Here is a 22,145-nt window from a genome sequence, read left to right as displayed (position 1 = left end):
TTAAGTATTTAAAATGGTTTTTTTTTTTGGGTCCTCAATTTTTAAATCCGTATATATTTATTAAATATTTCATAAAAAAGAAAGACAGAACCATGACACTGGGGTAAAAGTCTGCTGGGTCCTTAAATAAAACTATATTCACGAGTTATCTATAAATCACGCTCCAAAATGATTCCATAATATTTTGCATTTTTTACATCATCTCTACCCTGTGCATATAGTAGTCGAATCACTGTTCGCATTCTTTTTATAGACTGAAAAACAAATGAGGTTTAAGCAGGTAATGCATTGCTGTCTCTATTTAAACGTCACATGTTGTTGAAGTGCACATGGTGACTCTCTAATAATCTCTCACCTGGCAGTAGTAAGCTGCAAATATCAGGCAGGGCAGCACATTGATCGCCCTCTTTTTCAGCATGAAGTTTAGCACTGAAGCAAGGTAGGGATGCAGTATTGTCATGTTTCCCAGGTCCATGCATGATCTGCTTCAGTCGAGGTTTTTTCTTTGAATTTTGGGACTTGTAGTCTTGGTTTTTTAACGGAATAAACAAGACTACAAGTCCCAGAAATCAAAGAAAAAACCTGGCTTGGAGCAGTTCATAATGCATGGAGCTCCACCTCAGACAGATCACATCGCTCCCCATCTTCGCAAGAAACCTCAAAACCTGGCTCTTCGACAGACCCCCCTCCTTGATGGACTGGAACCTGCGAACCCCCCCCCCCCATACCCCCCAGCACCTTGAGACCCTTACTGGTAAGTAGTCGCGCTTAACAAACACCTGATTTGATTTATGGAGCTGAGAAACTTGGAAGGGCTGTTGCTGAGGAGAGCTTGGCACACTCGATGGCCGAGAGCCGGTACCTGCCAGCCAGTGGGTCACGAGTTGTGGTTCTGGTTTTCGTCCAGGGCGGGCAGCAAACAGCAGCCCGCAAACGGCTTCCTCCTCTTCTTTTGTCCTCAGTGGGAACGGACACTTTGAAGATGTGGGCGAGCAGGAGACACAAAAGAATGGCCAAAGCCCTGGAGTCTAAATAAAAGGGCAGACTGCTTGGGTGTGTCAGTGACCTTTGTGACATCTCCCTCGTGTGACACACAGATTGGTCACAAGTACTAGTGCCAGGTCAGAAGGTGGTCAAACGCAGGGCCATCATAGCTTAGTGTGACCACATTTTGAAAGGCAAAAACTGGGATAGTTCATAAACATAGACATATGACTACAAGTTTGTATCAATTAAGGGGCATCGAAGCACATACTTGAAGGTGCTGATCAACAAGGCAATGAATGAATTAAATGCAACCTTTACACCCAAAATGATGTGTTAATAAAATTGATTTCTGTTAAGGCGTAATAATATATTCTATACCAAAATACGTGAAAACGTGCGTGAAATTTGCTGAGACAGATAGTGAAAAAACAGGGACTGTCCCAGCAAATCCACCTGTCACCCAGACCACATGGACCACACTTACTGCCATAGAAGGACAACACTAGTGCATCCCACAAAACTATGAAACAGACTATATGCTAGAAAGAGAAATGAGATCAGGGTTTTAGTGACTGCTCCCTATTTTCATTTCAGAAAGTGTGACCTAAGCAGAGGAAATTTCAGCGAACTCAAGATACTCCATGAGCAGCTCATTCAGGCAGAGAAGGCAAATTACCAGGAAGAGCCCAACCACGGATCGGCCCTGGCTCTAAGATACCATAAACGAGTCAAGCTCTGACCATATATGGCAGGTAAATCGTGCAACAAACAACATGTTAGAATTTGCTAAGGTGCCTTCAAAATTTTAGAACGTGTGTTTATTCAACACATTTAAGCTTTTCACCATAGTAAATCACATTACTGGAAAAGTGTTTATTAAAAGTGATAGTTTTTAAATATGAACTGAGACACATTTCTGTGCCACCCTGATGACAGTGCTATTAGGCATTTCAGGGGGGCTGTGTACCAATAATGCGGCCTAGATTCCTATTATAATACATGGGGTTATGTAATCCCTGTATAAACACAGTCTCTAATTTCCATATAATACATGGGATTCAGTAATCCTTGTATGAACAGCTGTGACTAATTTCTTTATAATCAGCAATTTGTGACGCACCAAGTCACCGACGAAAGAACTAGACTATCATAAGGTTATTACAGTCGAGTTCTTGCATCACAATGCCTGCTAACACAAGGAGATGATGGACGGAGTGCTGAACATTGCAAACACTCACCCCCAGTCACAGATCTGGGTTGAATCCATCATCGTTCTTTAGCTCACTTTGCCACCCCAGTTCAGACACAGCTATATGCAAATCAGGCCGAACTGCCAAGCCATGTCTTCCCTAGACCGGAAACAAGCATCCTGGGACCGGTTTCGGGCTAATAGCCTCCATCAGCCAGGCTAGCTTGAATCCAGTGGCAAAGTGAGTGAAGGGACCCACGTCTGGGCATACCCTGCCAACTTAGGGCGAACAAAACGAACACAAGGAGATGATGGACGGAGTGCTGAACATTGCAAACACTCACCCCCAGTCACAGATCTGGGTTGAATCCATCTTTGTTCATTAGCTAATTTTGCCACCCAGTTCAGACACAGCTATATGCAAATCAGTCTTGACCCTGTGCCTCATGGTAACAGTCCCTGCTCACGTTGCCACTGGATTCAAGCTAGTCTGGCTGATGAGGGCTGTTAGCCTGCAACCGGTCCCAGGATGCTTGTTTCCGGTCCAGGGAAGACATGGTTTGGCAGTTCGAGCAGGACTGTTCCCATGAGGCACAGGGTCAAGACTGATTTGCATATAGTTGTCTCTGAACTGGGGTGGCGAAGTGAGCTAAAGAACGATGATGGATTCAACCCAGATCTGTGACTGGGGGTGAGCGTCTGCAAAGTTTTAGCGCTCCGTCCATCATCTCCTTGTGTTTGCATCACAATGCCTGCTGCCAGCAGCCAAGGAGAAAGCAGGTCAGGTCCCAGAGCATAATTGAAGCAGCTGTTTAAAGCAGCAGAAAGAATGTTGCTTTTCTTTCTTCTGCTCTATTTTAATAACTTACAATGACAAGCAGAGAGAATATGTTTATTTTTTGCACTTCTTAGATAGAGGAAAGCTAGAATCTTTCTGCATGTTTCTACACATTCCAGGCTACTACTACTACTACTGTTTGTTTTTTAACTGACTTGTATTGAACTGTTTCTAATATCGGTTTGCACGAATATCTAACATTTTTTTGACGTGTTTAATTTTGCTCTAAAGGTTTAATTTTTATTCTTCATGTTTGAAAACATGCTTGCTCCTTTGTATGATTGAGCTATGCACCAAATTCTAAAATGGTTTGTCGGACAGGCAATTGTGTAACTATGTATTATATGGGATAAAGTACCCCCAGGTGTACATGATAAGGATATTGCAAGTCACCTCGTGGTTCCATAACCCTATAAAGGAACTTAGCCTTTGCCTCATTACTTTATATGATTAAGGAACTCCTCAGTGACTTGCAATAGCCTTATATTGTGCGGCAGGGGGTACTTTATCCCTTATATAAATGGAACAATATTAGGCTGGCACATCCGACACACGAGATGTTTTTGTACAGCACTCATCATGAACTCACGTATTTGAAGGTGCACTGGAGATTTTTATTTCTATCCCCCTCGTCCCTCCACCCAACCATGTCCCCTTTGTCCTTTCAACTCCAAAATCTTGGAGGGGAGCAGGTGAGAGGCTGTATCTCAATCTTGTTATGCCTGTGGACACAGGAAAGCATGGACCATTGTTAATATTTCTAACATGCAAGAAGTAGCCATTTTGGAGCTTTGGGAATAGAGATTGTCATCCTTATGAATTGGGGTCACCATCTTGGAGTGTGGTCTAGTGTGGCAGCTGTGACTCTTAATTGTGTTATTGACAAGAACTGAGTGTCAGTGCTCTGTATCTCGCTTGCAGGCAGCAGAGTGCCCACTATCAACAGAAACACGGGGTTGGTGCGCAGTGTTTGGGTACAAATTATATATAAGTCGGGCATTGATGAAAGTAAGGAATTAATAAAACAGTTGCTAATAAAATAGCCTTGTCTTGAGAAAGTTCTGCGCACTGTCTGTGACTGATGTGGGCACAGGGATTCAGAACACAATGGAATATGTACCCCCACACCCAAGTCCTGACCTACTCTATATGGCACAGTGACCCTCTTATCCCAGCGACTTTGTAGATGAGTTGGTATTTTGCTTGGCGGGTATTGGTGGAAGAGGTCTAAAAGAAAGGAGGTCTAAAAACACCTATAGGAGGTGACCAAGCAAAAAGTAAGTGAATACACAAAAATCCAAAAATGATAACGTCACTCACACCTGCTGAAGATGCGAAGGCTCAAAGTTAGGAAGAACAAATGAAAGACAGACCTGCCTTCATGGCAGCCATGATGGGACATGGAAAGGTTTCACAGCTTTGTGATGAATCATTAGGAAATGGAGAGATTACAACAAGCTGCTCCTCTGACATCAAGTCTGATGAAACTTCAAATGTGGAGAAATGGCAGTAATAGGAGATCAGTAGGACCAGGGAGAAGAAACACCCAAGGAAGTATCATTTGTCAGATTCACTGAAGAGTTTGCTTGCATCATCCTTTATCACCCCAGCATCCTTTGCTCTCTGGAAGTCCTCCTTCCCCTCAGAGCATGTAGTAGATTGTGCAGAATTATGACATAGAGGGTAAGGAGAGGTGACCACCACGAGGAGATCTGAATGTCCAAGACTCCAATATCATTGGGTGATCTCCCAGGATGAGATGCCCAGGATGAGATGCACATGCTATCTCCTGGTTTTTTTGTGTGAAAATGTTGAGGGCCCTGTAAGGAACTAGACACAGGCCTAGAGAATTGTCAGCATAAATTCTTAGAGGCCCGGAGGTAGGAAGTGGGAACTAAGTGGGTGCTGGAGAGCCGTGGGGTGATTGCGAGATGTCAGCACATCAACGTCATCAAAGTTTGGAACCTAGTTTGACTGAAATAGACTAAAAGGTTAATCAGATGAGTTAATGAGGGTGGATCATCGCCTAGTAAGTAAACAGATTCAGGGATTTGTTTCTGAGAAAAATGTGAAAGTCGACTTTTCAATAGTCTTAAGTGACATGGAAATTAAGCGCTCTGAATAGTTTTTGAAAATGGTAGTCAAACACAGGTTTGTTCCCTGCTAGTGAATAATTGATGTGTCATTTAGGTAGGCATACCAAAGCTTGTTCCGTCAGCAAAAAGTGACAGAGGGAATAGGAGAGAGGACGGCAAGAGGGACTTCTGGTCTCTGTAAATCAACACCCTATTTCAGTCCCTCTACAGCTGGGTTTCGACCATCTCGGATTTTTTAAAAGTGGATGGACTGAAGATCCGAGAGCATTGGAAATGACGCATGGGTTTCCTACAGAGTTTGTGGGAGTGCTAGTGAGGCTTCCCTGAGGGAGGTAGTTTTTAGCATAAAAGGTAGAAAAATGGTAGAAGATGTTAATCGAATCGATAAAACTTTATTCAACTAAGTTAAAACCATAAAAGTCATACTGCCTATGTTATACCATAAAACAGACTATAAATTGACAAGTGTTATAAAATCCATGTAAACTATACACATGTAAAAAAAAAGTTACAATACAGATATTATTTATAACTCGTCCTTTGTCTGATGGCGAACTGTAGAAAATTTAGGGTGTACAAAAGTTGTAAGAAAATAAAAGTTGGTCTAACCCTCCTAAAGCCCAATTTTTTAAGATAGGGATTATAAATAACCTTCTGGGAACAGCATAGAAAGTGCAGAACATTAAAAAGTGTATCATGTCGTTAGGAGATTCTCCATCCCAGGCACAGGGCTTGAGGCACTGACCTCTGTGAGAACCATCAGGGTATGCCAATAAGTAGTGGAAAAGGTCAAGCCGGAACCTCGTCAGAAGAAAACGATCCTGTATGCTTTCCAGCCCTAGTTGATAAGGCTCCATGATAAGCACGGTTTTCAGTACAACGTACTTCCACACACTGGGCTTACACAGCTCGTTTCCTTCTCTTTCACTATGTCACATTCTTAAAAAAGACTCCTTGGCCCAAATGAGGTCCCTTTTACCAATTCCCTCAGGATTTGTAAAGAGACCGGCTCTTCCTAGTCTAGCAAGGTCTACTTTTATCTACCCGAGCCATCGAATACGTGAAAAGTGATCGAGAGAGGCAGTCCCGTAGGGCGACTTTGCTAAGTATGCTCTCTTGCTTGGCCCATATCTTAAACCACAAGTCCAGAGGTCGAATTGATGTTAGTCAGGAAAGATTAAAAATCTGGGCTACAGGGTTTGACCTGACAAATCTGTGGTATCCCCAGCTCCTTCAAAGTTTGGGGAAAGTCCAGGCTTCAGACAGTAAAGCCTCAGATGGCTCTGAAAACCACAGACTTTGCGACCCATCCATCAGCAAGCAACTTGTTCTTAGTGGCAATTGCATCACCTTAACTAGGGAGAAGCTACCACCCCTGATTTACTCTGCCAGGGTCTGCCATGTGTAGCATGGTGCCAGGGCCAGGGAAAACACAGAGAGTGATAACTCCCTGCATTTCAAAGCCATTGTCTTTTTGTTTTTTGCTTAAACAAACTTGCGCTCCTTGAGTTTATTGTGAAAAAACTAAAATACTGCAAAGCAAGCTGAAACTATAGATCATCCCACTCTGATTTCATTTTTGCCAGCCCTGCTTCCAGTGCAACCTGATAGATACCCTTTTACCAACGAGATCCCCCATCAACAGGAGAGGATTTCTCAATCTGGTGGGGGCTCTACAGTTTGGGGTGGGTGCAGAAGTAGGGACCTCTACCAGCCCAGCAGTCTGGCGAGCCTCTGAAAAATGGTACAACCCTTTTGGCTTTCAAATTGCAGGATGAAGAGTATGAAATATATTTTGAAATTAGCACAGAGTAAATTGATGAAGACAAACCGGTAGCGTATGTGCATTTGTGCAAGATTAAGTATCTGAAAAGATGAGCATTCTGGTTATTAGAAGTCCTTCCACCACACTACATCCAGCAGGACAGAACGGTGAGCTGTGGCTGCGCTTTCTATGACGGTGGCATTCTAATTTTACATTCCTAGTCATATAGCTGTACTAAGATCCGTTCAATACACAATGTGCTACCTACAAAATCACATTGGAAAACCAGAACATTCTCTTCCCTAGTACCAGTTGTTCCCAAACTTTTTAAAACGGCAACCCATTTTTTAGAAACCACAAACTTTCGCGACCCACCTACCTTAAATGAACATGAGGCGGGCAATTTTTAAATCCAAATAAAGCATTGAAATGGCCACTATAACTGCAGACTTACAGTTTTATTGATAACACTATATAACACACAAATCCTAATGTGTGGAAATCCATTTTCTGTGACTATTTATCAGTTGTGCATCACCAAGTGTCTTGATTTGTTTTGCTCCTATTAAAATCTTTTTCTAGCAAAATTCAGAATTGCATAAAAGGGCTTCATTTTTGCTTTCTGAACTGCCGAATGCATACAGTTTATTTACAGATATTTGCATTTTGTTGTGTATTGCAAAAATAAACATCTTACCCTCTCACATAATTCACATTAAAAACTCCCTCACTTTGCACTCAGAGAAAGAAAAGTAAACACCAATACCCATGTTTTTTTTAAAGTTCAAGAAAAGACTACTACCTATGTTAAATAAATAGCCTGACAATGACCTCTGTCTTTGAATCACTAGCAAATGTGTCAATTTAAACATAAAATTTAAATACCTCTTTATTGATTGCTCTGACTTTCACGCCCCATCAAAAATCCGCTCCCAATCCAGAGTTTGGGAAACACTGCCCTAAACATTACCCGGCAGATGAAAAATAGAAGAAATAGACTACAATACTGGACACTGAAGAACAAAACACACTCATACACCACACACTCACTCACTCTCTACCATAAAGGAAATTGACAAAGTAAATAAACGAGCCAGAGCGCGCTTGTCTTATCTACCAGCTACTCAATCCTTTAAACACCATGGCAAATGCCTAGTGTGGACGGCCTCTGTACAGTTTCACAGAAGTTGATGGCCCTCTCCTTCCAACACTTCATATCAATCTCTCCTCCATGCATGAAGCGATTTCCACACAGATATCCTGATACTACACCCATGGCGCACACCACACTACTTGCAGGAGCCAGAAGTTGCCATCACTTAGCACCTACACAACAATCAACACCTTGCACATTTTTTATTCTCCCTTATACAGTTCCACGCGAGCAGGCATAGCAAACTACCAACAGCTAGCCAATTTGTATAGCATCTCACAAGAACAAAAACATATGTAGGATTTCCTCCAAATATTTATAACGGGCATATATTGCTAGTGCTACGTTAGACCATGCATTCACGGAAGCCGTAAAGAGGTGTTATGTCATGAATCCTGATGCAAAAAATTTTTGGGTGGTAAGCAGAGGAGAGATTTATTGTGGAATGACTGCATGTTTTGGATATGCCAAAATCTGTCCTCTATGAAGGAGGAAAAAGGCGTGCCGCATGGATGTTGTGATTAAGGTCATGGAAATCTACACCCCTGTTCAACAAGTCATAAGGTGTCTACGCCAAAAGTACGGAGTCTGGGTGTTGCAAACCTATTTCTACCATCATGATATTAGAATCACACAGACCCCTGTCTTAGTTTTCCCCCACTGAGACCCACACACACTTTACACTTTGATTGTGACACACGTTATCTTTCAAAACTGTCTAGTGACCAAGGCCGCCTACTTTTCCCAATTCATTCCTAACACTAAGGGTACATTTACCCTACTCTGTCCTGTTCTTGGCCTTTCTGTTGTTCAGATACTCAAAACTGGCCAGAATGATTGGGATATACCTTGACTTCAGTTCACATTCTTCAGAATTCATCTCCTACCTTCATCCACATGGAAACTGTCAACTATTCTGCACTCCGTACATTCAAATTCAGAGGCAAAATTAACTAAAACATTAATAAGCCTCCCTTCCCCCCCCCCCCCCCCCATTGCCTTCGCTTCTTCAATTTCGCTTCAGGGGATTTGAACATAACATCTTCGCAATTCCAAGTGTAAGGAGGATGCAACTCCACCATCACCTTAGATGCTGGGTTCATTCCCTTCCTTTATGGGGAAGATGAGTTCCTCAGTGATTTCCTTTTCAGGTCTTCCTTACCTGGGTCTGCCTGGGACCCAAAAGCAACCCTGGTGTTAAGTATTCAAACCTACCCTGTGCTTTTCTCTTTCTTTCTTTTTCTCTTTTTTCTTCTCTATCTTTCCCTTTTCTCATCCGCTCCATATCACCCCTGCAGTACCCACTGTTTTAAACCCTGGGGAGCCTTTAGAAGACTCAGTGGCAGCCCTGGGTCCTCAAAAACAAGCATTGGTAATGCATTGGTTTTGCCTGTGATTAACAACAAGCTGTTTACACCAATCACCCTTGGGGACGATGCAAAGAGCTCCCTGACAAGGAACACTGAAATGGAGAGGGTGTGGCACAGCGGTCTGACCTGCTGACCCAAGAGCTGGTGATCCGGGTTCGAGTCTCAGCGGCGCAACATCCTGAAACAAAATGCTTTTATTTTGCAGGGTGAGTGAGCTAGGGAGCAAGGCTCAGTGCTACGACGCAAGAGGTAGGATATTGTTCAGAGTTCATGCTACGCGATCAGCCACAACAGTTTACCCTCCTTCAATTACTTGAAGTCGCTACGTGACACAAAACACAGACTTTGCTGTAGTTGTACAGCAGATTGGTTTTATTTATAATTCTGCTGCTGTTTTAGCGCATTGTTTCATAGTTAATAACAGTTGTGCATTGCTGGGAATTTTCAAGTCATATAATGGAGTAGACTTTCAATCTGGTTTTTACTCACCAGCACAAAGCACCCTGGGGCTTGTAGTTTAATTTTTCAGTCACAAATACGTGTCTCTTCCACAAGCACAGTACTATCGGCTATGCCAAAAATCGGCACCAGCTGCTATTTATCCTCTTGACATTGGAGCAGTTGACAGCAACGAGTGAACATTGGCTCCCTGACAAGGATCACTGGAATGGAGAGGATGTGGTGCAGTGACCAGAGCTGCTGACTTGAGAGCTGGAGATCCCGGTTTAAGTCTCGGTGTCGGCGCATTATCCTGTGATTGTGGACAAATCACTTAATCTCTTAGTTGAAACCCCTTAAAGTGCTCTAGTTTGCACAGCTCGCTCTTTGCACCAGCTATACACAAATTGCTTCCAGGACAGTAACCTAACAGATGTATCCTTGCCTTCTCCCAAATCTAGTCTTAATGGAACCACTGCCTGTCAATTTTCTATCGGTGTTCACTCTTTCAACTTCCTCTATTGTATATCCATCTAAAGAAAGACCCTCCATCCATCCATGTGCTCCACGGCCTTCTCGTTTTGGGGGTAGCCTGTGCACAAGAGCTTTTCCCAATGTGTAAACTAAAGGTTTGGCTTGGCTCTATAAGGTTTGACTCGCAAAGATGCCTGAACTTAGCTGAGTGCTCCTACGTCTTCCTACTTTTTGACTTCTCTACTAAGTAGTCTCTAATAATTTCATCCTGGAATTCCCTGCATATGAAGGTGGCCGCCAGACAATGCAAAACTGAAAAATAACACTTGCAATTGACCTGTAGTGGTGTAGAAGTGCTCGGGCACCAGTTTGGAGTGAAATGAAATCTTGAATTCAATAGTCCTGGTCAAATGTATTATTTTTGTTGTTCGAAATTATCCAAAAGAAAAATATCACATTCAATGTGTTCCTTTTTTAGGTTATGTTATGTTATGTTAAAAACACTTTTATAGCGCACAGCTGCCCCAGCAAAGGGGCATCCCGGCGCTTGGAGAATAGGTCCCAACACAACAAAGCTAAGAAAGGGCAGACACGCGCAGAACAGAATACTAACGTGAAGGAGGAAACAGATGCGTCTTAATGGCCCTCCTAAACTTCAGAAGCTCATCCATTTCACGCATGTGGGGTGGAAGAGAATTCCACAACTTTGCGGCCAAGACCCGGAAGGACTGGCCTCCGGCCCTACATAGCCTGAACCGAGGAACCACCGCCAGGTTTTGACCTAGAGATCTAAGGGGACACGAAGGCACATAGGGCACCAAAAAAGTGGAGAGGAGCTGGGGGGAGGCCTTCCTGAGGATCTTGAACGAGAGACACCAAGTCTTACAATGGATCCTCTGTACCATAGGCAACCAGTGCAAAGCACGGATGGTACTTTCTGCAGAACAGAACCTCGGTAAACCTACCAGGCCTCTTGCTGCGGCATTCTGAACACGTTGCATCCGTGCAATTTCGACCTGATTAGCCCCCAGCAGGAGCGAACTGGCATAGTCAAGCCGCGATAATATAGATGCCTGAATAACCAGCTGTCTGGTAGGGGCATCAAAGAACCTCAGGATGGGTCGCAACCCTCGCAGAATGCCAAAGCAGGTGGCCGCCACTTTTTTTTTGTGTGGACACTGAAACTCAAAACAGAGGCTATCCACACCCCCAGGTTCTTTACCTCTGACACTGGCACAGGAGTCACACCCAATTCCGGAGGCCACCACCTATCGGCCCAAAGATCCGTCCGCTTGCCCACAATCATGACCTCAGTTTTTTTAGCATTTAATTGGAGGCAGTTGGCATTCATCCAACTAGCCACCGCCGAGAGCCCATCCCGGAATCTGGGGGCATCAAGGTCGGAGTCACCACTCAGGACAACCGCCAGCTGCGTGTCGTCCGCATAGGAGACCATAGTCAAGCCCCAGTGCTTGACGGCATCCGCTAGCGGTCTCACATATAAATTAAATAAAGTGGGACTCAATGAAGAACCCTGAGGCACACCCATCTCCAGCGAGTAGAACTTGGACTCAAAAGGCGGCGTGGCAACCTTAAAGGTCCGACCAGTTAGAAAAGAACGGAACCAATCGAGAGCAATGCCCATAACACCCGCCTCCCTAAGCCGTTGAAGTAGAATCCCATGCGACACCGTGTCAAATGCGGCACTGAGATCCAGTAATATCAGTGCCGTAGTCTGACCCGAGTCGAGCATAGTGCGCAGATGTTCTGTCATAAAGAGCAAGGCGGTCTCGGTGCTGTGACCAGCCCGGAAGCCATTCTGGGAAAAATCCAGAATATTTGCCTTTACAAAATGTTCGGTCAGCACCTCGTTCACATGGGACTCAACAACTTTAGAAGCCCAAGGGAGGAGAGAGATCGGGCGGTAGCTCTCGAGTTTCGAAGGGTCCATTGTGGGCTTTTTCAGAATAGGTGTTACGACAGCCTGTTTCCATTTAATTGGGACAACACCAGTGGCAAGAGAGAGATTTAAAAGATGACATAGTGGAGGGAGGCAGATAGTAGCCGAATCTCTAAACTGGTCTCGCCTGAGCCAGCGCATGCGCTACTCTGGTGGGACTTTTAGTAAGTAGGCTCAGAAAATGCTACCATGGCCGGCCTAGAGCTTGCGGTTACGCGCGCGGGCGTGCGCTTACGAGCAGAGGCGCCATCTGGCTTTCCTCGTCATGCTCATTAAGCGCAGCGCGCGATCACTTTCACTTTCGCGGCTGCGTCACTTTCACGGCCGCGGCCGCGCGGCCAATGCTTGTTTAGTCTAGGTAGGAAAAGCTGCAGGTGATACTGGAGAGCAAGATATTTTGCTGCCGTCGCCTTCTGCTTCCACAGTGACCATCTGCTCTCTCTGAACATTCGCTTATCTCCTATCCTTCTTGTCTCCCGTGAGCACTAACTGTTCTTTCTGCTCATACACTACTCTCTCGTGCTCACCATGCTTTCAGCTAACACGCTGCTCACACTCTGATTCTCTGCTCCCTGCCCCCTCTAACATTGACTGCTTTTCTGATCACTGTCCCCTCTGAAAACTCAGCGCCTTCATTGCTCCCCGTTTCTTCTGTCACACGTTGATCCTTCTACTCACACACTGCCTCCTCTGTTCCATGCCTCTTCTAGTCCCACCCTGCTCACTCTTATGGATACACCACATTCTAATTCAGAGAATCGGGATTTGAAATCTGTTGATGGTAAAGCCCACTTAGTTGGAAATCCAGCCAGAATGACAGCGTAAATTTAGATGGTTGGCAGCCTTTTTGGATTTAAGCGTGGGATACCCTCGAAGTAGAATACTACTTTTCAAACACACGTTTGTAGCTATCCGCGCATCTCTTGCCCAGGAAATACTCGCAGTTTTACATCAATGATGGACCTTTCCGGGGTGGAAATGGGGTGCTCCTGTATTTAATAGAAGTGTAGATGGAGAAATGGGAATTGTCAAACTGCCAACCCTCGTGGCTTTTGCACTTTCTGGAAAATCTGCATGATTAAGTATGTGTTATTAAGACCTTTTAAAGGAGGGTATCCTGAATGTGTTTGGTGGAATTCAAACTTTGTGACCTGCAGATCACTACATGCTTCAGTGGCATGCTTTCAACTCACTGATCTATCACAAATGCTCTCACTGTACTTCCCTGGATCAGCTCCCACATTTCAGTCTTTTCTAAATTTTGATTGCTAAGTCATTGAAAATTCCTTGTTTAAATGTAGTGTGTGGCATGCTTCTGTATGTACTCTAGGCCTTTGACACTGAATGCTTTTATGAATGGTACACTTCACTTAAAACTTGGCCCTAGTTTATACAGAGAGCCAGGGTGTGTGTGTGTTTTTTGCGGCGAGTTTAACATAGCGCTGCACCTTCCAATTATGGCCCAATGTTTCTTTTTGTTTTTGTTTCATTGGAGCCAGGCAATTTGCTTTTTCCTTTATAGGCCACATTTTAGTAGACAAGTGGGCCGTGACTAGCCACCTGTTTACTGTCACTCAGTGCTTTGATTCAGTGATTCTATACATATATTTTAAAATGGTGATGTTGAATGGGAACTTATGGTTTTGTTTGTCGGTCCAAAGAGCATTGTAATTTTGTATGTCATATAACTTTGTGGCCATTTGATGGAGTTGCTGACCCCAGTAACTTGACTTGGCCAATAGGTCTCCCTTTTGGGACCTTATAAGTATTTAGTTATGCAGCACAATATCCTTGGTGCAACAACATCAACTGTTGCATGGCTAAACACTTATAAGGTCCCAAAAGCGAGACCTATTGGCTATGCCAATGCTTGTTCTTATTTCCTCTAGGTGTCCCTGTGGAGATTGGATGGTGTTGTCAAGTGGTGGAAGAATGGTGTGACCTCCCCCTAGTGGACTCCCCCTGCATGAACGAGCATGGTAGGTACAAGTGGTATACTAGGCTATATTATGTGCCACAATAAACCATTAGTAACCGGTTTGTGGATGCAGTCTGTAACAGGCTAACTAAGAGAATATGGAGAAAAAGAGAAATGGATTGACGAGAGACTGCAGTACAGAATGGCTGAAGTGGGATCAGTACTTTCGCAAGTTAAGTTTGCCTGAGTTTTTTCTTATTTATAAGATTCCATTGATCATAGGCTTTTCCCTTTTCTTATTTTAATTTTGTTTTCCTCTCTGTTTGGAACTTCTCGCCATTGTGTTATAGGTATGTTAAATGGTGGCACTCTCTCCAATCAGGTTACCTTTTTTTTGTGCCCTTGAAGAATTTGGGGTATTGACCCCCACCGCTTAAAGTGCTAAAACCTCTGCATCCTAAATATCTAGCATTTGAGAAATACTAAAAACGAAAGCACAAGGATCTTTGCACTCCTCTGTATCACCACTCTTTTCTTGTATTGTACTGTAGCACTAGTATAGTGCTTTCCTAGCCCTGACGAGACCCCCAAAGTACTTTGAGTGGTGGTATAGCTAACTACTTGGGGCCAGATGTACAACCTTTTTTGCGAATGCAAACTTTGGGATTCTCAAAATCATAGGGTTTGCAACTTTTAAAATTGATTTTTAGTATTTTACCCGTTTTGATATTCTGTAAAGGCTTACCCTATTGCAAAATGGGTTTACATATGGATACCAAATTGCAATTTTAAAGGGATGTGTTTAGGGCGCCCCATCGAAATTGCAATTCATGATTGGATGTGTCAATGGTTTGTGATCAACAGCTCAAAGGAGGTAGTAACTAATTCACAGATTGACACCTTCCCACTTTGTGAATGTTAAAAAAGTAAACCTTTCTTTTTAAAAGCACTCCAATTTTCTTTAAGGAAAAAGGGCTGGATTGAAAAATATTTTACTTTATAGCACGGCAATCGGACACTGTGGTCTGTTGACTTCAGCAAGTCACCATCCCAGTGATGACCTCCAATCAAAGTGAGTCGGAGTTTGCAATCTATCTCATTATTATTAATGTAATGTGGTGCCGATTGCAAATAGATCCACTCTGAATGGAATTATGCAAACAGACCTATTATTATGCTGGTTGGCCGCAAAATCAGATTTGATTAGCAAAAAAGTTGTGCAAATTTGCAAATTGATTCCTATTATATCTGACCCACAGTTTGCTATGAATTTTTGGTACAGTATTGATCTGTGGAACATCCTATGTGCACTATGTTTTGTGCTGTGTGTGAGGAGTGAAAGTCAGGAATGTCCCCCAGTCATATTGGAGCTGGCTTAAAGCAGCACCATAGAATGGAGGTGAATGCACAACTGGCAGAGAAACTCAGTTTGCAAACAATTATGGTTACATCATCAACACAACATGTGTTAGGAAACTGCAAGCTCTTCATTACTTTGATGAATTTTAGATGGTTGTATTATGCAGTGGCGGCTGCTATCAGGTCAAAGTGGTAAGGCAGTGTAGGGGACAATAGCAGAAAAAATAAAAGAAAACTTGCATGCCGCCCGCTGCTTCACCGCCTCGTGCTCTTCTGCTCGTGGCACACAGGCTCCCAGACTCCGCTTCGCCAATCCAGACTCTGCTCCCATGCTGGTAATTGAATTACCCAGCATGAGAGAAGCGCTGGGATTCGTCTGAGCGGACTAGTTTTGCACTCCCAAGGGGACTGGGAGCCTGTGCCTGCTGTTCTCCACCCGGCTATGCAACACAGCTCGGGTTGGAGTCTGGAGTAATTTAAGTATGCATGTTGGTTGGGCCGTCCTGTGACAGATGGCCAAATTGACATGCGTACTTGTAATGCCCACCACTCATCCCTCATAATAGCTGCCAACCCTGCTGTTGTCAGGCTGCTCCCCCTAAAAGAACTCAGCTCCATGATGAAAAAAAAAATGATAATAAAATTATTTTATCATCATTTTAGTCTTCATGTTTTCGTCTGCTGGCTCCAGCAGTGGGGCGAATCTCCTCCGCCATAACAAAGGAGCCGCCACTGGTATTATGTCTGTCTGTGCCCGGAGGGTCTCCCAGAGACTAGATGTCTTTCCAGAGACAGAAAAAACACTTGAATGAGATAATGTTCAAGAGCGTGGGCGAATCGGACCTGAGGTTCCTCCTTTGATGGATCCTATGCCATGAGTCACACCGTGAGGAATGCAGAGTGCCTTTTAAGCCTTACAGGTAGTAGGGCTTGAGAACTGCAGTGGAGTCATCATGTGTGGGTGAGTGGAGTTCTTTCGGTGAGGAGTGTTCTGGGTTCATTGTTTCCTTTAGAACAGGTGCAGGAAGTCCAAGAGTGACCGTGATAGGGACATCATGAGTACATCTGGGATCATTAATGTCACCTACTCTAATGGCATTGAAAGTGCCTTTAATCACTAACCTGTTTTGTAGAACATGGAAACGCTCCAAGATCTGCTGCATCCCTTTCAGGGCCGCCTTGATGGCTCAGTGCATTTGTCAGAGAAACTTCAAGCTGATGTCGAACACAGATTGACTAGACGTAAAGAAATACCTCAGCTCAGCTTCATGTTTCGAAATCTACTCATGCCAGATTGTTGATGCGAGCTTTGCCAGGGAGACTGGGCACCCCTCCATTTGACCTATCCACTTGCCTGGCAGACTGGGTGCCCTTCCATTTGGCCTTTCCACTGCATTGGATGGCCTGGAGAAGTAAGCCACTCTGAGATGAGGGTGGCAAGCTGTCAGGCTAGGAGTGATGAGGCCCGCCAATTTATGATCTTAAGATGCCTATTTAACAGTCTCTTCAAGGCATGGACTGTGGTGGTGTCTTCTACTTGAGCGATGTTCAATGATCTAGACTATCGTACAGGGATTAGGGCGTGAGGTAGGTAAGACGAGTGGGGATTCGAGAATGTGTGACAGGGCAAGGAGATCCAGTGTTCGAGGAGGACGTTGTTCTATCGTTCCTCCCTGAATGTGTTTGGAAAACCACTACTAGTTGTACAATAAAGAAGACCTGTACCATATCTGTAACATGGACCACCGAGCTTTCATCCAAGTAAAAGGACGTTGCAGCAGCATGGTTCCCAGAGCCACAACTAGACCAAGGCCAAGAAACTGGCCCTGAGACAATCAAATGAGGCATCAGATGAAATCTGTGTTTGCTTTGCAATTAGATCCAGGAGGTCATTAGGCTGTAGGCTCACTCCTCAGGTGCCCGCAGAAGGACCTGGATTTAAGACTGGGCAGCAATCTGCGTACAGCTCAGCTCTCAGTAAAGGATGATATACCATTTTACCAGAACATTACATAAGATATAAAAACAAGTTCACATAGCAGGAAGACCAACTTGTACTGAGTGGTGGAGCTCATACAGTTGCAGGACATCAGTGGTATTCCTAAGGAAAGGACAAAGGCATGGTCAAGGTAACCATCAGCGGCTCCTCCGCTAAGGCGAAGGGGCGACGCCTCACACGAAAAATGAAACGATAATAACATAACATTATTATCATTTTATTTTTATGGTACAGTGCTTTTTTTTAAGGGGTGGGTGGGGCTGGGCTGTCAGCCAGCAGGGAGAGGAGTGGTATGTGCACTTAAGTGCATGTGACAATATGGCCGGCCGTCTCAAGCCGGCCAAACTGTCATGCGCACTTTGCATGTTCTCCACCTAGGCTGTATTACAGCCTAGGTGGAGCACATACCCAGGTTTCCACTCCCTCTCTGAGCGCCGAACAACGGTGCACAGACCAATCCCGACACTGCTATCGGCAACATCATGATTGGCTGGGAGAGTCTGGGAGCCTGGCTGCATCCTGTCGTCAATGGAACAAGAGTGGAGCAGAGGCGTCATCCAGGTAAGTGTAGTTTTCTTTTTTTTTTTTATATAGCACCCCTGCCCTCCCAGCCGCCCGCTACCACAGTCCCATTGCATCCGCCACTGAAAGTAAATAGTAATAGTTCATAACTCACCATAAGAATTTACTTACCAGTAAATAGTTCATGATGTCACTGGTGATAATGATGAGAGGCAGACATATTCCAATGAGGACTCCATCAGCAGTCCAAGATGTCCAAGGAGGACAGCTTCAGCAGGCCAAGAAGTAACCTCTTGTGCCGAAGGATGGCAGCTGGAGAGGAAATGTTCAAAACAGAGCTTTAAAACTGTTAGGAAGATGGGCCAAGTCAAGGTCTGCTTCCTCAGCCTCAGGGTCATCTTGTTCCCATTCTGAAGTACCCTTCACAGCTCTTTAGAAATGGGATGAGAGGCGGGCGACTCCATCGCTGGTACTGGGAGCCTTCTATCCATTGCTACCCACACTGTTTCTTCTATAGCTAGTCTTAGTTGTACTTCTGATGTTTGTCGTTCAAGGGCCTGGGTTAGCTCACGGAAGAGCGGCAATGCTGGAGGTTATGAACGGTACAGCTGCACCGAGGACCCTGTCCAAGTATACCAGTTTGTGGAGTGGGAGAGGATGGGCAGTATGCCACTGGGCAGAAGGGTCAGGCAGGGCCGTCTTAACAGCATTTTATGCCCCCCGGGCAAAGCAGTGCACTGGGCCGTGCATACACAACCAGTTGCGTAACACAGGCCCCCGCATCCCCCATGGTGCGGGGGGCCCGAGCTGCAGGGGCCCCCCTCTGCACAGTAGTCAAGCCTGAGAGCTCCGGATTTAATCCGAGCGGGGGGCTTTCGTTACGCAGGTGTACACAACCACTCACAGGAATAAAAATGTTTAACGGAAAATTTGTGTTAAATTCTGGTCTACTTGGGGCCCGTATGCTTGTGGGGCTACTACCCAGCGTGCCCATGCATTAAGACGGTACTGAGGTTTGGCGAGACATGGAAAAACTCTATTGGTAGCTAAAAGACGCCATCTTAGCAGAGTTTTGATACTTACTGATTAAAAAACTTCTAAGCAGAGAACTGCCTGCCTGGTGCCTGGATGGTAAAATAAAAATATGGAAATGAATGTAAATCGCTGAAGCACCTTGCTGTTGTTTAACACCACTGCTCCCAAGATAGAATGTGAACTAAAGGGCAATGAGATTCAAGGGCTGTGTGAGACGCAAGTGCAAATGTTGTTGAATGTAGCACCTTTAATTCCCAGTTACACTGCATAAAATAGCCATCTTTGCATCTTCCCTGCACTCCAATGCTCCTCTTGTGTTAAGATTCAGTAGCTTTACATTGTAATAAAATGCTCATCCCACGGGAGAGCGACTGCAGGACTTCACTGCAGCAGAGAGGAAGGTCTTCCGAGTCACCTCAAAGAAATGCTGCAAACTCAAAAGAAAACCCTTGTGCCACTGGCTAGTGTAAGTTCTGTTTTATTGCTGAGTTTGATGCATAGACTGACTGACTGACTGTCCTGTGGTTTGGGAGGGAAAGGACTGCAAAGCGATGTTGAGATCTATACAAAAAAATAAAGCGGTTTTATCTGTGAGCCCTGAAAAGTGCACACGACAGGGATGTTTAACCTGCCATAACATGTGAATTTCAGTTTTTATGACTGATGGTATGTTCTCATCGGTGTAAATAACCATGAATTCCCTTAAGCATTGGTTTTTCAATGTTATAAGGTCTGGCGTTAGCTAAAACCTTTTGATGTTACTAAAATAATCCGTATTTCCTACTCACAGGGGCTCTCAGTCAGCCCTTTTCAGCCATTGGTCATTCACATTTTTCCTCCACCCACCACAGCACACCGCATGATGTAATGCCTCCGCCCACTTCTTCAATTGGCTAACCACTGGGAGGAGGGCATTCCACTCTTTCATAAGAAGTACATCCTCACACAAAGTAGTAGCGAAAAAGGCAATGCGAGGACCCAGCAGCGAATCAAACAACATTTTACAAACATGACAAAAACAAGCATTGGCACAGTCAAAACACTTGCAACCACTGACCTTTTGGCTTTGCCAGTGCTCGCTTTGGCATAGTTATGCTACACTTCGGCCATGATTGGTGGGTTCTGGATTTTTACCCAGTACATCCCCAGGCAGAGTTGCAAGCAATGCCTCCAGCCACACACAGGAGCCCTGGTTGTAAGGCATGGATTCAGCCACTCTCTTCACCCATCAATCACACATCACTGCACATAATATTCAGCTGTACTCCGGCTGCAGGCCAGGTGGGTTGGGTACTGGTCATGGCCTTGGCCTTCAGAGGCTGATACAGACTACCGTTTATACAATGCTCATCATAAATATAACCGTCACTTGGCAATGTCGTCAGTTTAAGAAATATTAACTTCTAGCATTGTAATTTACCGTAGTAAAGTAATATAGTGTGTATTTTTTTTGTGTTCAAAATATTTTATTGCCATTTTTATTAAGAAGAAAAACAACACAGAGAGGAAAAGGAGGGGGAAGAAAAAGTAAAAAAGTGAATAGGGGAGAGGATGTGGTCTCCTGGCTAGACTGCTGACCTTGGAGCTGGAAAACCAAGGGGGCCGAGTCCACATCCTGTGATTCTGGGCAAATCGCTTAATCTCTCCGTGCCTACCAAAAAAAACCCAAAAATATTAATGTGTTATTGTGTAACGTAACCGGTGCTCATGTAAAGCACTCCAATAACATTGGGTCGAGTTTGCGCTATATAAATCTACAAAGAAATAAATATGCATGTCAAGACACGTACATCTATTAAAAGACACCTGAACAAAGGAGAAAAAAAACCAATTGGTGCAGCAACAGAGGCTGAAGCTAGATTTTAGTGAGTAGGCATGAAACTGATGTCTCTACAGGGACATTTATTTAAGACATCTGACTTGTACTGACTACAGAGACCACTAGGTTAGCCTGTGATATTCCAATACTCCACAAAAGTGCAATATCGCCAGCAGTGGTTAATTTGTCGAAGATATAAGTACCGGGGCTCTCGTCAGGAGGCAGCTTGCACCAGCCCATTGCTTCTACTAGCATTGCCTATAACAGAGCTAACTATTAAGCATATAACCCTACCAGGGGTGGGGGGGGGGGGTGGCGTAACGGCAAGAGCTGCTGACTTTAGAGCTGGGTAAACAGGTTCAAGTCTCTGTGTAGGCTCAACATCCCGTGATTCTGGGCAATTCACTTAATACCCCGATGCCTACAAAAAATTAATGTGTCCTGAACTACTGCTCATGGAAAGTGTTCCAATACCTTTAAGTCAAGTTTGTACTACAAGCGGGAGTGTTGATGATTAAGTGCCAATGTCGAGCACCAGAAACCACTGGCTCAAATTAAGCACTGGTCGCCGATCATTACTAAAGATCTCTGCGGGGCCAGAATCTAAGGTACTGAGGACCAATACTAGATGTAACTCTGGAGCTCCTGTGGGTCTCTAATAAAATCCAGGGGGCAGGGGGGCCTTTGATTTTCTGCTCTGTGGGGAGGGCAGGCCCTGCAGAGCATTTTTTAAATTGCACTGTGCCAGTGCAAGCTTCACAGAGTATTTTTGATTCCCAGCCCACAGGGCTGCTTTCTTATACATTTAAATAAATATCTGTAGGTAGGGACAGGCCCCTCAGAACTTTATTTCCTCTGGGTACAGCTGTCAGCGCAGTTCTCGCCCCCCCCCCTTATTTGTCAGATTAAGTGAAGGATGGAGCAAGCAAGTGACAGCCGCCTGTCTCAGCACACAATAACATCAGTACACTACCTGGCTTCCATTTTTATAGAGAACTAGGACACTCTTTGTCACACAGGATAGAGCATTCCTCCAACATTACTGTCATCACGGCTTCCATATTGCAAAAAGATGGCGGCTCCCAACATTTGGCAGATGGTGAATACTAGATGAAAGGCAGGTCCTGCTTATCAAGTACACAATGTCCCATCATGCATTTGGAGCAACACTGAATGCCTCCTGTTTGGGTGGCAGTGGCGTGTTTCTGTGCTTAGTCCAAACC

The 22,145-nt window shown here is 44.5% G+C and overlaps 1 long non-coding RNA gene across 1 annotated transcript in view; it reads left to right on the top strand.

Annotated features, from left to right (window-relative positions):
- The window catches only part of LOC146796785 (uncharacterized), a 496,917-nt gene that overhangs the window by 55,044 nt on the left and 419,728 nt on the right, over window positions 1–22,145 (top strand). The window contains exon 2 of the long non-coding RNA XR_014969952.1: window positions 1,582–1,739. This is a non-coding gene — a long non-coding RNA (uncharacterized LOC146796785). The remainder of the gene's footprint in view (window positions 1–1,581; window positions 1,740–22,145) is intronic.

This window comes from Triturus cristatus, chromosome 10 (genome assembly GCF_964204655.1).
Source record: "Triturus cristatus chromosome 10, aTriCri1.1, whole genome shotgun sequence".
Taxonomy (NCBI): Eukaryota; Metazoa; Chordata; class Amphibia; order Caudata; family Salamandridae; genus Triturus; species Triturus cristatus.
The sequence above is the reverse complement of the archived record's forward strand: the minus strand, read 5'-3'. Positions and strand labels throughout refer to the sequence as shown.